Source organism: Balaenoptera musculus, chromosome 11, assembly GCF_009873245.2.
Source record: "Balaenoptera musculus isolate JJ_BM4_2016_0621 chromosome 11, mBalMus1.pri.v3, whole genome shotgun sequence".
NCBI lineage: Eukaryota > Metazoa > Chordata > Mammalia > Artiodactyla > Balaenopteridae > Balaenoptera > Balaenoptera musculus.
In genome coordinates, this window is record NC_045795.1 from 88,517,975 (window position 1) to 88,531,503 (window position 13,529).

At 36.5% G+C, this 13,529-nt stretch overlaps 1 protein-coding gene and 1 non-coding gene across 10 annotated transcripts in view; one reads left to right on the top strand and one right to left on the bottom strand.

The window, feature by feature from the left end:
* Window positions 1-13,529, top strand: part of CHL1 (cell adhesion molecule L1 like) — a 202,911-nt gene that overhangs the window by 73,812 nt on the left and 115,570 nt on the right. The gene's annotated exons all lie outside the window — the stretch shown is intronic.
* Window positions 9,995-10,097, bottom strand: LOC118904561. Its single transcript, XR_005022015.1, has one exon. It is a non-coding gene; the product is annotated as a U6 spliceosomal RNA (small nuclear RNA).

Consider the following 13,529-nt stretch of genomic DNA (forward strand, 5'->3'; position numbering starts at 1 on the left):
TAGGCTGTTTAAGTATGCTTTCTTCTTGTTTTTAAATTATAATCTGTCTATATTTAAACTCGAGGTGGCAGGTGGCCGGATGATAATATGCATGGACGTGTCTCATAACTGTTCTTATATACTCTTGCCCATATGGTAGTTCCTCATACTCTACATAGAGATTCTTTCTGAAATACAAATTTGATCATACCGTCATTCTGGTTGACATTACTTGGCGTGCCTTAAAATTAATTTCGATCATCTTGGGTAAAGACAAGCTCTTTACATGGTTTACAAAGCTTCAGTAATATAAACCTAAGTAACTTGCAGGCTCAACTGTGAACACATCCCCCCTCTCTTCACCAACTCCCATCCACTGACCTTTACCTTCCTCATTTTCTCCAGACCCTCCTGACCATAGAGCCTTTGCACATGCTCTTGTATCTGTGCCCACTACACTCTCTTGCCTCTTTGCCCAACTAGCTCCTGGACATCCTACCTTAGCTCAAGTCAGTTGTCACTTCAGAGTAATCTTTGCTGGGTAGTTCGATCTCCTCCCTCTAAAATAGCATCTCTTCCCTCTCCTTCTTTGCACTTACCATATTTTCAGTTTTATCTTTATTTGTGTGATTATTTAGTTAATGTCTATTTACCCCATAGGAATGTAAGCTCCGTGGTAATTGGAACAATATATTTGCTCACCATTGTGTCTCATGGCTTAGCCCTTGGCTGGACACATGGTAGGTACTTAATCAATATTTGTGGTGCGAAGAACCCAAAATGAGTAAGAATGAATGTATGAATGAAAATAAACGAATGTCCACACCAGATCTGCCCAATAGAACTTTCTTCAGTGATAGAAATGTTCTGTATCTGCCTGGTCCAATATGTAGCCTGAAGTCACATGTGGTTGTTGAGCACTTGAAGTGTGACTAGTGTGACTGAGAAATTAAATTGTTAATTCTGTTTCATTTTAATTAATGTAAATATAAATAGTATACGTGGCTAATGGCTACCATTTTGGAAAGAACAAATCTGGACAGAGTACTGTCTCACATGGAATTTCTGATCCCTGTAAAGCATTGTGCACACACGCATACATTTTGGGTACTATTCATATACATCACTATTCTAATATAAATGAGTTTGCCTGGGTTAAACCATGCTCAAATTAACATTCAAAACTATTAAGCCAACTAAAGCTGTTTTTAGATAAGCAGAATGAATATACCCACTATTCAAATAAGTTAAATGAGGAAAGAACTGATTTTCAAGTTCACCAATCCACAAGGTTCTAAACCCAGATACTGGAATAGAACTTTCTGTTGAAATCATTGTTAGGTTTATTAATTTTTTTGGTCCGAGTGTGAGGTAGGCTGACACACATGCTACCAATAGCTCCCTTTCACTGGAAACAGCACATTATTTGTTTTTAGATTCCCCTACCATGGTTTTCAAATTTTAAATAGAATATTTTTGGCCATTTTCAGGAGCATCTAAGTCATCTGTAATTGAAAAAAATTTTTCCTCCAGTTTGGGAAGTACAGGTATATTTTGCCTCAGTCATTGCCCAGTTTTTCTGTGTGTCTTTCATTTATATGAGGATTTACGCAATTGCTAATGTGCAAGAAATACTGATATTTAATTTCTTAAGTTTTCTATATAAACCGCTGTGATCCTTGTAGCATCTTCATGTATCATTCTAGTGGACCACATAACTTAGCCTCAGCACTTTATGAGAAAGAAGTACCTCCCTTTTCTGACTAAGCACCTTAGATAGTATATCCTGTTAACACAGGCTCCAGGCTGGTCTTGCTCACCACTGTATCTTCAGTGCCTAACATGGCACTGTGCACACAGTAGGTGCTGGTTGGGATTATTCTACCCATTTGCTAATAATGAAACTACCCCTTAGATTGGGGGAGGGCAGGCAGGATTAGTGATGGCCCAAATTTACTTAGCTGTTGGGTGGTAGGGCTGGGCCAGGCTCTCGCTCACTGCATGACTCATTATGTAGTATCATACAATATCCTAAGAATGTATTTTGCTATCTTAAAATAATTTGTTTTTTAAACTTACTATTCATTGGTCAGATTTCCATTGTCTGATTGAAAAAATAAATCTATCATCGCAGAACAGAAGCAAATATCCTACCTGCTTTCCAGTTATTTGTGAGTGCTTTTAACTTCCACAATATTACATTCTTATTTCTGTTTATGTGTATTGATGGCAAGAGTGGGTCCAGGTTTGCTTCATGTCTATGATAAAAAACATATGTTATGAATTGTTTTAGTTGCCATGTAGAATGACACAATTTTGTCAATTAGTGTAGTGAAATATTCAGTATTTTGCTGCAGAAAGAGCCAACAGATGGTTTGCATGGTGTCATGGACAGGGAAGAGTGGACACCTAGAGACCAGGTGTGCTGCCTTTTTTCCAGTAGTCTAATTGTTTGTGCATTCATAAGACTGTTGAATGGGGAATTTAATAAACTTACTGTTTTATCATGAGAAATCTTTATTTCCTGAAATTGAAAAAAGGCCATTACTACTATTCAAAAGGATAGTTCTTAGTCTGAAAAGAACACTTGTGTAAAGATAAACTTACATAAAAGGATGCATGTGTAAAATTTAAACATTAACAATGATATAAAGATACTATTAATTGAATATATATATATATATATGTGCCAAGCAATTTTCTAAGCATTTTATACTTAATCTCATTTCATCTTTAAAGCACTATTACTCCCTTTTTATAGTTGAAAAAACTGTAAATTTGAAAGGTTAAGAAAGAAATCCAAGTTTTAAAACCTAGTAATCAGGGAGTTAGAGTTGAAGACCTACTGGACTTCAAAGTCTAAATCACCTATTTATACCATTCTTTTAAAAATAAATTTTATGTTATAAGAGTAATCATGACAATGAATATATATTTTCCTCACCAAAATAAAATGTGAAGGTAAAGATCATGTCTGTTTAATTCACTACTCTATTTAATGCATATAATATATATATAATGTATGTACATTGTAGTTACTCAATAAAATATGTTGAATGAATCATCTTGTTCTGAAGGCTGGCGTCGTTGAAACATTAAGGCTGTTAGAGTCTTGCTTCGGAGGCTTTGCACAGGCGGTGGTGGGCTGGGGATGCAGAAGAATTTAACCTGCTTGGAAGAAGGTTGGTGTTTTATCAAGCTGGTGGTGTAGTTAAAACTAATGGAATCCAGTGACTCCATTCTCTTAGTCCATGAAGTTTAAATGGCAATAGCAAAAAGAACTGAAGTCCCAGGGAAAACCTCACGACTGGAAAGGTTGTTGAGCAGTGATCTGGAAAGGGCTTTCATGGCATCATGGCATGGAGCTTAAGAGCCTGGATTCTGGTTCAGTTGTAGAGTATTCCACATATTAGCTGTAGATGTATTTAAAATGGCTCTTCTCTGCTTCCATGTTATCTCATCTGAAAGTTAGAGATAATTATAGTACATACCTCAGAGGATTGTTTTATTACGATTCAGTGAATTACTTATAAAGTTCTTAGAACAGTGCCTGGCACATAGTATGTGTTATATAGTGCTAGTTACATATATAGTCATTCCAGGAAATCATTTATAATATGTGCTGAATGCTTACTGGTCTTAAAATGTATTAAACATCTGCTTGGAAATTGAAGGATATTATTTGATAATTAAGGTATTCCCGGTCCTAGAATTAAATGGTGATGTCCACATACTAGGATCATAAAGTAATTCTGAGGAAAGTTTGTATTTAAAAAAGTAAAATAAAGAACTAGGAATTAGTAACTAGTGCCCAGATTGTGAAACTAGAGTTTAATAGTCTCTATTTGTATACACACAACATTAATACACTTAATTTGCCTGTTGACAGAAGAACATAGCATTCAGTCCCATGTAATTTCTCATTCCCTACCACATTCATATTCCTATGTAACTTTTATGCTTTCAGGACCAAAAATTGCTTGCATTTCAAACTACGATCACTGTGCTTACGATTTGTTTCTCTTAAAACGTACTATGAAAATTGTGCAAAAGTGTTGTTTTTATACTAGGAATTCAAAGAAAATAAATACCTGGTTTAGGTGGCTGTATTTCTAAATGCTAAATTTGCTTATTCTTCCTACTCTGTATTTGCCCATTTCCACCTGTTACCCTTGACATGACATATGGAAATGGTGTAGGAAAGGGAATTAACTCAGAAGTCAGTGACACATGCATTTATTATATGATGCAAGTGTTTTGCTTTGCTCTTTTAACATCTTTATTTTCTATAATGAGATTTTACCGCTACTGTTTAGAGGTTTTACATTTGCGCATGTAACACAATTGTGAAAGTTCCAGTATGGGAATTTGTGTTTTACTTCATGAGGCAGAGATGTGTGTGTGTGTGCGCGTGCACTCGCGCATTTGTGTGCACGCTTGTGTGTGTGTTGGGAGGAAGCGTGGTTGCTTCAGTACTTCCTCAACTCATGACTGAAACTCTTGTTCTAATTCAGGGAAGAAATAAAGAGCTCTTCAAAATCATCATACTGAATACTTTATTCATCTTCTCTGTGGAAACTGGTCCAGGAAGCAAAGTAAAATTAGGAGACTGTCCAAAACAGAGTTACTTTGCTTAACTTAATGTATTGATATTTGCCCACTGCCTTCTATGATTTTAACCTTTCTAGACATCTCTCTGGGGATGGTTTTTTCTTAGGGCTCACCAGAGACTCCACTGAAATCGTTTACTAGATGCCAAAGTTCCCCCCCACCCCACAATCCCCACTGTGCTTAACTGGCTACTGACCTGGGAGCTGTCATGTTTGGAAAATACCGTGATGCCACGAGTTAATTTCATACCCGTCTCTTTGCATGAGATCCCAGGGGGCCTTTCTGTGTGTCACAGTACTGCAAGGCATTCTCTAGTTGCTTTCAAAGCGATGACCCATGGTCAAGAGATCTTGTCGCAACATATGGCAACACCTGTCACCAGGTTTCGTGATTGGCATAAAATTAACCAGTTTTCCCCTTTGATTTGCTGCTTTTTTACAGTATCTACAAAAAGGTGGGGTAGAAATTGCATTTGAAAGCAGTTTTCTGTCACTTCAAGAAGCATAATCGTAGGTTTGGGATATTGGACCTAAGGAAGAGACCGTTTCCTTGCAGAGGTACACACAGAGTTACTCAATAAAAGTGGTATTTTATGATGTTATGAATGGCAGTCTGCAAATCTCAGACAGGAAGTAATGTTTTAGTATCTGAACTCTATCAAGGATAGGAACAAAGCAAGAAATGGCATTATTTTGAGTCTTGTTGTGGAAGAAAAAAACAGGAAGTTTGGATTTGCCCTTGGCTTTTAAATGGTTTCAAGCAAGTTGGGGGTTGCTCTGATTTCTCTGTATTTCTCATGCCCAGATCTTAGTATTCTTATGAGGACATGAATAAAATGCACCTATAGAATAACAACATTCAGAATTATGACAGGTATCTGAGAAAAATAGATTAATGATGTTTAGCCTTTAGGTACTTGGGAATTTTTCAGTTACTTTTAAGGATAAGGACAGAGAAGAAAATAGCCAACCACTTACTTGGCTTTCCACTTTAGTGAAATAGTGAAAAAATTTTGATCTAACAATTTCTTAGTGAAGGAGACACCTGTTTCCTTTCATCACCGTACTATTTTTTAATCTTATACATCTTTTTACATACCTTTAGCTTCTTAAAAGGTTTACTGTAATTAAGGGGGAGCTATTTTCTATAGCTGGTCTCTTCTCGATTAAGTTAAACACTTCTTAGATTCTGTGAGTTTTAATATTCAAATACAATAAATAACAAAGATGAATTTGTCATCTTTTTCCTTTTTTTCTCTCTCCAGCCTGTACTGGTTGCTCTAAATTCTGGAGTGATCAGTTTTTTCTGGCATTTCTTAAATGATCTTTATTATTCAGTGAATTCCCTTCAAAAGTATAAACGTTAGTCCTTGTATGGTTTTGGAAATCGATGGTTGCTGTTCTCAAAGGATGGTAGATGGGGATGATTGAAGGAGTAGAGCAAAGAGCTGAGTTAAAACAATAGAGAAAGAGGAAGATAGTACTAGAGACAAAGGGAGAAGAGGGCAGCAGTTGTGAAACAATCTGAAGTAGGGATTGGGGATTTAAAGGCTGCTTAGACTTGATTAATAGATCCTGTAAAAATGAAATGCTGAGCCAAGGGAAAAAATTGCACTTGCGAAGTCCCTTGAAAATGTGTTAATGCCTTTACTTGGCAAGCAGGGTTTTTTTTCCTGCTGAGTATAAAACCACTGCATAAAAATATAGTCCTTTATTTCACGTTGTCCAGTGTTTTTTCTAAACTGCTGATTATGCTTATGTTGGGATAAAATCAGATTTCCACTAGACAAAAAGAAAAGAGAAATAAATAAAAAGAGGTCTATACTGGTGCTATATGGGTCTATGGAATATCTTTGCTAAGTCAGAATTAAGATAAAATTTTAAAATAGATTTTAAAATGTTATTGATAGACTAAGACTTAATTTCAGCAACAGTGATGACAATTTGTACTTAAAAGAATGGGAGATTTTGCAGGGTTTTTTCAAGAGACTGTTGTGTTGACATGGATGGTGTATAAACCTTTTTCTAACAAAATTTGTCAAGAAAATTGAAACTCAGTGTTCTTAAAAGAAGAAAATAATCTGTGGCAAATCATTTTATCATTAATGACAAACTGAAGGACCTACAAAATAATTTAGATAAGAATTAAAATGCTGAAATATTTTCATTACTGGTAAAGCTGGTTCACAACTGCTTCTGGTATATTTACTACATGCGAGCAGGATCTGAGAAAGAATACCTGAATCTGTCTAAAGGCAAGCATTCAAGAATGGCACATGAGGCGAGAGTCAGGGGGTGAAGAAAACTGTCACCTCGACTATAATCAACTAAATGACTTTTTCTATGAGGGATCAGTGAAGGGTAAAGAGTTCAACTACAAGAACTTTGGTGTGTTGTTAGATGGGTAGTTTAATACGTACTCTTTTCTCATGGGTTATAGATGGCAATCTTTTCCCTCCCTGGTTTTAGGAGTTAACTATTAGTAAGTGCCCCTCCTCCCTGTCACTCATACACACCCGCATACAAATGCGTGCACACACATACAGACGTACATACACACAATATATAAAACTTTTGGCTAGAGAATTTTCCAATTAAGAATATCACATTCTCTAACCTAGTGGTTCTCATCTGGAGTGATTTTGCCCCTCAGGGAGTATCTGACAATGTCTGGAGAGATTGTTGATTGCCACAACTTGGGAAAGGAAAGGGTGCTACTGGTCTCTCATGAGTAGAGGTCAGTGATTCTCCTACACATTCTACAACGCGCAGGATATCTCTCCAAAGCAAAGAATTATCTAGTCCAAAATTTCAGTAGTGTTCAGGTTGTAAAACCTCAACCGTTTTGAGTAACTTAGTCTCCTTAGCCATTGTTCAGTGTTTCAGAGTCATTCCTTTTCAGACTTCTACTCCCCAAGAAATTGCCAAAGAGCCTGGGAATTTACATGACTCCATGGGTGCATAGAAAGGGGCTCATAGCCAAGTGATCAGGCCTGTGCTCTCTTCTGATTCCCTTCTTGCTCTCACCATCATGCCCTGCGGTTAGCATTTAGTGTCTCAGTCACCCAATCATGACCAGCACCCCAGGCTCTTGTAAATTATGAGGCTGGTAAAATTGTGATTCTGCTGGTTCTTTTGCACTACCAGGGCCCGGAAATCCTCTGGTTTTGATTATCCACCTCAAGTTTTGTTAAGTGGTGTGTTGGAGGACGGGGAACAAAACATGCCCACCAAACTGAGCATGCATCGTGAGACTGAAAAGTGAGGCAGGCAGTTTACTACAGGGTAATTTACTCACAGGGTGGGATTGGGCAGACAAGGATCTGGAAGCATTTGCAGCTGTATTCCACACTGCCGATGGGCCATTGGGATACTTTTATAGTTAACCTAGGGTATAGGGATAGGTGCTTGGAAACAGGACATGAATTCCTAAGTCAAGATTTATGAATGGGTAACTATCAGTAGTTTTGTGGCTGGGGAGAATAGTTGGTGCAAGTTTTCATCATTGTTTGGGGAGTAATGGGACTAACAGAGCATAGAGGCCATCTGGTCCTAAGGATTATTAAATGATAACTACGAAGCCCTTCATGACAGAAGTGATTTACTGCCCAGTACAGTCCTGGGTAGGGTCAGTGGAAGCACAGGAGAAAATGTAAGAGCCCAAGATGACATCAGTTGTGCTAACAGCCATACGTGGTGCTAGGCCCCTCTGAGTCTTAGCCACATCATCTGTCCAACTCATCACTGGAGCCTGTAGTGGTTAATTTTGTGTCAAATTGGCTAAGCCACAGTGCCCAGATAGTTGGTCACACATTATTCTAGGCGTTTCTTTGAAGGTATTTTTTTGGATGAGATTAACGTTTAAATTGGTGGACATTAAGTAAAGCAGATTGACCTCTGTGATGTGGGTGGGCCTCATGCAATCAGTTGAAGGCTTTTATAGAACAGCATCTGACCTTGCCTGATGGCAAGAAGAAAGTCTGCCAGCAGACGGCCTGTGGACTCAAACTGCAACTCTTTCCTGAGTCTCCAGCCTCTTAGCTTACTCTGCACAAATGGAGTTTAAGGAGCCCCACTATTGTGTGAGCCAGTTTCTCAAAATAAATCTCTGTATATCTGTATCTACATCTATATACATATATATATATATATATATATATATATATATCTCCTGTTGGTTCTGTTTTTCTGGAGAACTCATACTAATACAGGTTTACTCCATCCTGGTATAGTGGCTCTGTGGTTTTCTATTCAGCTCTTCCTGTGTCCTCCCACAAAAGCCCATGGAAACTTCTGGATCTTCAATTTCCTTGTTGATCTTCTGCCTAGTTATTTTATCCATTATTGAAAGTGAAGTATTGAAATTTCCAACTGTTATTGTTGAATTGTCTATTTCTCCCTTCATTTCTGTCCATTTTTAATATTGTGTATTTGGACTCTGTTTTTAGGTACAGTTAGTTTATAATTGTTATATCTTCTGACGGGTTGACTTACTAGTATTATAAAGAATGTCCCTCTTTGTGTTTAGTAACAATGTTTTTCTTAAAGTCTATTTTGTCTAATGGTAGTATAGCCACCCAAGATCTGTTTTGGTTACTTTTTCAAGGTATTTATTTTTTCTTCCTTTTACTTTCAGCCTATAAACATTTTTGAGTCAGAAGTTTTTCACTTCTGAACAGCATCTAGCTGGAAAATTTTCTTTAAGCTCTGCTTTCAAATTAGAGTGTTGAATCCATTTACATTTAATGTAATTATTGATACAGTAGAATTGACATCTAGCATTTTGCTATCTTTTCTGTCAATTTTTTTGTTTTTCTACTCCTCCCTTAGTACCCTCTTTTGTGTTAAATAATTGCTAGTGTATCATTTTACTTCCCTTGTTGCTGCTTTTTCTGTATTTTAAATTTTATTTTCTTAATGGTTGCCATGAGGATTACAGTTAGTCTGACCTAAAACAATCTATCAGATTAATACTAAATAATAGTATACAAAACCTTTGCCCCAGTATATTCCTGTTATCTCCTCTCTGCTTTGTGCTGTTATTGTCATACAAATCACATCTTTATACAATGTAAGCTCATCAATAGTTTTATAATTATTGCTTCATGTCATTATCTTTTAATCAGGAGGAAAAAAGAGTTATAAAAAATACATATACAATGTCGTATATTTTCCTTTACTGGTGCTCTTTATTCCCCTGTGTAAATTCAGCTTAACATCTAGTGCCCTTTCATTTCAGCTTGAAGGAGTCACATTAATATTTCTTGTGGGACAGATATGCTAGCATCAAATTAAGTTTTTGTTGACCTGGGAATGTCTTAATTTCTCCTTAATTTTGAAGAATTGTCTTGAGGGACTTAGAATTTTTAGTTGATCATCAGCACTTTGTATATGTCATCCCACTGATGAATGTGGAAGACCTCGTAAATTTACATGTCATCCTTAAAAAGGGGCCATGGTAATCTTCTCTGTATCATTTCAGTTTTAGTGTATGAGCTTCCAAAGCATACACTATGTATCCCTCCATACTATAGTGGAAATGAGGAAGACTTGGAGGAAACTACCTCTACTCCCTATCTTTTTATAAATCCTGCCTTTGCTACTTATAACCTAATTTATGGGCCATGCTATGTAAAATGTAGGACCTCCAAGGAAATAAAATTTTTCTTTTCTGTCTAGTGATCTAAGTATAATCCCCACTATTGGAGCATCTGTTTTTGAAAAGCCTCTGCTCAAACTGTTTGCCTAGATTCCAGTTTGCTACCGAATCATATGCAGAAGCAGTCCATCTACATAGTTAATACATTTCTCACTTGTCACAGTGATGCTCGTTTTTGGGAAAGAGACACATGCCTTTCATTTGAAGAAGACATTATATTTACTTCATGGGGCACCTAACTAAAAACTGGTGATCGGTTCTCACTTACAGCCAGTCTGTTCACAGATATCGTTAGCAATAATGCCAAAATGACCACACAGTCTCTCCCCAAACTCATGTGCATCTTTTTATGCAGTCCAATATTTTATTGTTAAAAAGAACAAGCTCTGTGGAGACACAATAAGATGATAGCAAGACTGTAAATGTCCTGCAATTAGCAATCACTAATATGGTTTATTTTAGTCCAACACAGAGTGTTGTGACTGCTGTAGTTTGGTTTATATATGCATGTATCTATCTATGAAGTACCCATTCATCCAGCCATATATCCCTCTATCTTTCCATCTAGCAAGTCAACTATCTATTAGTCAATCTGTTTGTAATCCATCTACAACATGTCTTTTTTTCTTCACAGGAATTCAATTTGATACTAGCATATGATAGTTGTCTAATAAATATGTGTTAAGTTAAATTCTTATGAGGAATAGAGAATAGTATAAAGCATTAACATTCTTAAAATTTGGGGCTGGGCACTTCTTTTTTGTAGAGTGCTATCTTACACAATGTTGGATGCTTCACATCAGCATCCCTGGCCTCCCAGTAGATGCCAGTATCACCCTGCCAGTTGTGATAAGTAAAAACATCTTTAGATATTGTGAAATGTCCTTCCCCTCTGCACTCAGTTGAGAACCACTGGTATAAAAGGCATTTTTTCCTTCTTTCATCATAATATACAAGTTCTTAAAAATCAGTATTAAATGATGCCTAAAGATGGGGTATTTATTGGATGAATGAATGTATTTCCATATGTGTTTCTCAGGTTTCCATTCTCACACATTGATTCATCCACTCACATATCATTCAACAAGCATTTATTGTATACCTCTTATGTGCCAAGTACTTTGCTAGGTAGTGGGGATGATTCATGAAATATAAGTCTCTGTTCTTACGCTGTTTACTGGCCTTGGTTAGAACCAGGGGGGGAAAAAAAAAGAACGAATGCCTAAACAAAAGTTATCGCTGGTAAGTGTTCTGTTAATAATAAAGCAGGAGGTTGTGAGGGAATGATGGGTACCATTAGATTAGTGAACTAAGAAGGACTCTCTGAGGTGACAATGTGAAACCTGAGTAGTACGAGGACAGCAAAGCAAGGATGTGAATGAATTATGCATTCATGTTGACTTATGTCTTATTCACACAAGGTTTATGTTAGGAGTGTAAAGAGGTGATCGTTTGCTGGCATATTGACTTATCTGTACATGTGAACAACACTGGAATGTTTGTAGGGAAATTTTTAGAAACTGTTCCAAACGAATTGAAGTCTGGCTCATTTTTAAATGAGGGTGTATAGTCCTACCAATGTAAAGATATTCACTCTCATAACAATGCCGTGAATACTGGACCATTAAAAACACATGTGAGATATGCAAACTTTTAAAACATCCTGTGACCAGAGCTGGAAATTATTCAGAGAACATGACAAATATGATTTCTACCTTCCTGACATTGTATATCACTGGAGAGATGGGAGTGACCAGAGAAAATTGCTAAAAGAAAATCCTGGCCTGATAGATTTAAAGAAAAGGAGGGAAATGATGTTTATCTTGAGAATGACTTTTCTCTCTAACTTCGTTAGACCCCAAATCATTAATCAGACATTCCTAATTTTTCTTTAAATTCGAATTGGACTGAAATACCCATTTTAAGGTAGGCATAACTGAATAAGCTGGCTATATTTTAGATAATTATATATAGTGGTAATGGAAAACTATGAACTTATGAGTATGTGGATTCATTTATAATTCCATTGGTGTAGATAATGAAATTAAGTATAAAATATCACAGAATCTATTCTGTCATTCTTTGACCAATCACAATAAGATAGTCTGAACACTGGTTGTATTTCCTGTTTGAAGAGAAATCCTAGATAAATCTTTTGGGGTATGCTTGCCTTTTACAAGCTGGTTTATCTATTGGAAGTAAAAGGCTGTTTGCAAGCATGATTGAAATATTAATTAGAATAATGACTTCACTATCACATCTTCAGCTTTTATGCTAGACACTGGATCAAGTCAAAACTGGATCAAGCTGCCATTCAGGCATCTTGATGAAATGTGGAATTCTACAAAACAAAAATACAAACTACAAGATACGATAGTTCTTATCTGAGGATGGTATCGTTACAGCTGTATGATTCGGGCATTTCAGTGAAATCTGAAGTCCCTCCCACTGTTTTCTCTACAAGTATCACTGGCTTGTAAAAGTTGTGTCGCCAGAGAAGCCAAAGTCTATTTTTATACTGCAATTAAGTAATTGAGTACAAAATTCAGTACAGTCAGTGGGAACATGATTGGATGAATAAAGAAAGCCAGAGAAGATAATCATTTCAATTCTTTCCTTAATTTTGCTTTCTAGCATAGTAGTTAAAAATCACAGTCTGACAGGTCCAACTGTGCTTCAGAGTACAAACCCGACTCCTCCACAGCTGTGTAATTGCAGACAAATTATTTAGACTCTATTTTAGTTTACTCAACTGCAAAACAGTTTATAACACTTGCCTTCTTGACTTGTGAGGATTAAATGAAGTACTATACATAGCATGCATATAACATAGCCAAGGCTTGATAAATAATAGCTTTATTATGAGCAATTTATATCCTCTGGAAGTGACTTAACAACAGAAACTGTGGGATTTTTCTTTTCTTGGTTTTGTGGTCTTTATTGATTATGAACCTATGTGACTCTGCATTGGTGCTTGAGGTAGGAAAGAAAAATGGTTGCAGTGAGAGGGAGCAGTGTTTCCAGACTTGTGATGAAACTTTATATAAGTTTTGCTCGTTATGTTTCTCTCTTGGAGTTTTTTTTTTTCTCCTCCCCACTTTCATAATTGAATATAATTATAATAATGAGCAACATATGAACAAAATTCACAAAGAACATAGTTCATAAATTTCATTACCCCCATTTTCACAATTCTGGTTCCAACATAAATATCCCAAGGGAGACCTCCTTTAAGCCCCCTAAGATGTCCTTGCCTACCCTATTCTCAGTTACGTCACCCA